Below are 3,708 nucleotides of genomic sequence, written 5' to 3'. Positions count from 1 at the left end.
GGACTCTAGTCCAGAGTTCTGGATCATGGGAACTGAATGCTGGGAAGGTCCTGCAGACCAGCACAAGCAAGTTCTTTTCAGGGACTGAAAGTTGTTCAGATGCAAAGCTTTCAAGTGAAGATGGTGGTTTAGATAGATGTGTGCGATTTCCCTTTCCAATCAGAATTTAATCTGTTGTGATACCCTCCCAGAATGGCACTTCATAACCACTGCCTCCTAACCTTTACCCAAAGCAATTGTTGCTCTCTAAAATACTGTATACTATACCCTTTATTTTTTTTGCCTTCCCCTCCCTCCCCTCAGCCAGTTAGAATGTAAGCTCATAGAGAACAGGAGGTTTGTCTATTTTGCTTACTAACACCCCCAATTAAGGATAGAGACTTAAAAACTGACTGGAGGTTCAAGAATGGGGCTTATGAAGTTTGATCTTCACTCTAGGACCAGGGTGATGTGGGCAGATTATTTGCTGACTCTCCTCTCCATCCTTTACCCCCATATTAGTATTTTAAAGTATTTCTCCTTAGACTGGTCAGAAATTTCCCAGAGAAGAGACTTGCCATCTCCTATCTGGAGGGCAAGGTCTGGCAAACTGTCAGATTCTGGAAACTGAGTGGGGAGAAGGTCTGGGAGTTTCTGCTTTCAGTGTATTTTTTATCAACGTTTCCACATGTCCAAATCTATGTCCGAGTTAGCTCAGCTCAAGAAATAGAAGCAAATGGCTGATTATCCATCCTGACTTCTCACTCTATGCTTACAACTTCTGCCAGTTCCCTTCAGCATTCTCTTTTTGGTCCCATTTATTACCTCAAACATTATGATATATACATATATATGTGTGTGTGTATATATATATATATATATATATACAGACATATATGTATATATACACATATATACACACACACATATACATACACACACACACTTACATACACACATATATACGTATACATATATATACACACACGTATCTATATTCACTTAAGTCTTTAATACGCTCCTTGTACAACTCTAATCTGAGAAATCCCCTTTCATTCTTGCTTGTCCTTAAACCCACAATGAGCCCTACCGTCTCTCCTTATTTTTGACAGGACTCATCCTATATAGGTCCTGTCTTACTTACTTAGGACAGGTCTTACTTATTTCCTTTACACAAAACAAGCGGAAGCCTCATACAATGAATTCATATGTACTTCTGACCAAAGAAGATGAGGTAGAGGGAAAAGGAAGAAAGGGAACTGCCTAGAAGGCCTGGAGCTCCATGATACAGCATCGTCAGGATGTTTATGGGAAGTTCATGGCTTTCCTTAACTCTACCACAAGTATATAGAGGTTCCAGCTGAGTTTACATGAACTTGATGAACTTCATTTCTCCATGAAGTCATATTGGCAAGAAAAATGGTCTTCAAGATCAAGTTCTTCTTTGCTGAAACTTCTTCCATTAATTCTTCTGTTTTCAAGCTGCAACGTGCAAATGAGCTGCAAAGACTAGTGAAGATCAGTAGTTAGCCAGAATGTACACATGGGAACCTCAGAACTCTCAGATAGATGATGATGCCTTTCTCAAACAATAGCATATCACTTACCTAATGACGGCTTTATTTACTTTTTTTAACCTGGCAGCCAAAACAGAAATTTGCTGTTGGTAACAATGAGGAAATTGCTTTTGAGTAGAACATTATACTTGTTTCAAAGGAATATCTTAATAAGGTCTTTTGGAAGTATAGAACAAAAGACCAGCAATGCAAGTGTCCGTGGACAAATGAATTGATAAATAAAATGTAGTATATTCGTACAATGGACTATTATTAGCCTTAAAAAGGAAGACGATTCTGAAACATGCTACAACGTGGATGAACTTTGAGGACATTATGCTAAGTTAGGTAAGCTAATCACAAAAGATAAATATTGTATGATTTCACTTGCCTGATAGAACATGGTAAAAAGTCAAGGTAAGTAGGCCAAAAAAGATATTTATTCATTAACTAATCCATTCATTCGTTTATTCGTTCATTCTGTATACTTTCTCACAGGGAACATAGGCCCAGGAAATTCTAATTGCACAGGTCTGCAGTGAACCCCATAATCTGTATTTTTTAAATGATCCCCAAGTATTTAAGATGATCAGCCAGGCCTGGGAACCACCGGACCAGAGAGAAAGGATTAAAATATTTGCATGGGCTAGTAAATATTTGGGACTAATATTCTAAAGTGATTCTGAAGCTCTTACTAAAAGAGTTCCAAGTTTAAAATAGAAGATGCTTGTCAGGAGAAACCCTTACACTAGAAAATTGCTTTAAAATTCTATTTTCTCTTAGTTGAAGATCACAATTACATAAATACCTTGATTTCCACCCTCAGTCGTTATAGGTAATCAGCATGCTTAATTCTTTATACATGTTCTGCAAATAGGGAAAGGTAAGTTCAGTTTGGTTAGTTCACCCGAGCAAGTCATACTAAGAGGATCTAAAATAAAGACACAGGCAGAGCCAGCTTCTTGGGCTCGAGACCTATGCAGTCACATAGTGCTATGGTTAGAAGAGCTCAGTGCTGGGATTAATGCTCTGCTGTTGCCATCTTGAAATTCTTAATAATTTTTTTTTTTTTAACAAGGAGCCCCACATTCTTATTTTGCACTAGGCCTTACAAATTATTTAGCTGGTCCAGGACTTAGGTCACTGATTCCCAAATGAGATGCTCTAGGCTCAGCTGGAGGAAAGGTCATATGATTAAAGAAGCAGCATTGTCCCTTTTATTCAAGATTCAACGAGCTATTTTATACACAATTTTGATACTGGTTTTGCCATGTGGCACTGCAATACTAACACTAGTATCCACAGTTTAAAGAGAATTCAGAGCACATAATAGTTACAACCAAGTTTCAGAGAGAAATCCTCACAAAGATGAATATAATTTTCTCATAAATATTTACAAGTTTCAAATTCTTAGACATTAGTCACTCCATTTGTCTTGATATTTCCTTGTGAATGAAGTCCATCCAGTGTCTACATCTTATTGAGAAAAATCTGTGAAGCTAATGCAGAAAGAGGGATCAAGAATGCCAAAAATAAATGTTTCCATCTTGAGCCAAAGAATTAATCATTTGTGCATTCATGTGTTATAGAAAATGTGATCCTTTTTTTCCAGTTTTACAAGGCCAACACCTATCAGAAACATTAATTCTTACGTTTACAGATTTAGACTAGGTCTCAAAAGCCATAAAAAGGCTGTTCATAGAAATGAACAAAGAATGCTTTTGTATCTTTATCTGAGAATTCTTGCCAGAATCCGTTCCAAATTAGCAGAGTAACATTTACTTTACATTTGTATGTTTTAGTGAATTTTATAAACCCTGATGCTAACTGACTTTTGCTTGTAAAGTAGAGGTATAAACTGATATTTGGAGAGAAGACTGGTGATAGGTCAGAACTGAAATGTTTGGGCCTTGTTTATTAAATACGATCATCCTTTCTCACCAGAAATCACCGTAGAATTGGTTTTCTCAGAAGGCACTGAGGTCCAAAGTTTGGGTTTTACTTCTTCCTTATCCCTAAGCACCTAATACAACACCAGCACGTGGAAAGTACTCAACAAATCATCTCTTCACACTCTCTCCAATTTTGGCCTCTCAGAAAACAACGTCCTTTCTCCTGCTAATTTTTCACTTATATCTGTCCAAATTGGGCAGTGCTCCCAGGTAGCCAACTA

The sequence above is a fragment of the Pteropus alecto genome, unplaced genomic scaffold (assembly GCF_000325575.1).
Source record: "Pteropus alecto unplaced genomic scaffold, ASM32557v1 scaffold76, whole genome shotgun sequence".
NCBI classification, from domain to species: Eukaryota; Metazoa; Chordata; class Mammalia; order Chiroptera; family Pteropodidae; genus Pteropus; species Pteropus alecto.
Note: the sequence above shows the minus strand (reverse complement) of the source record.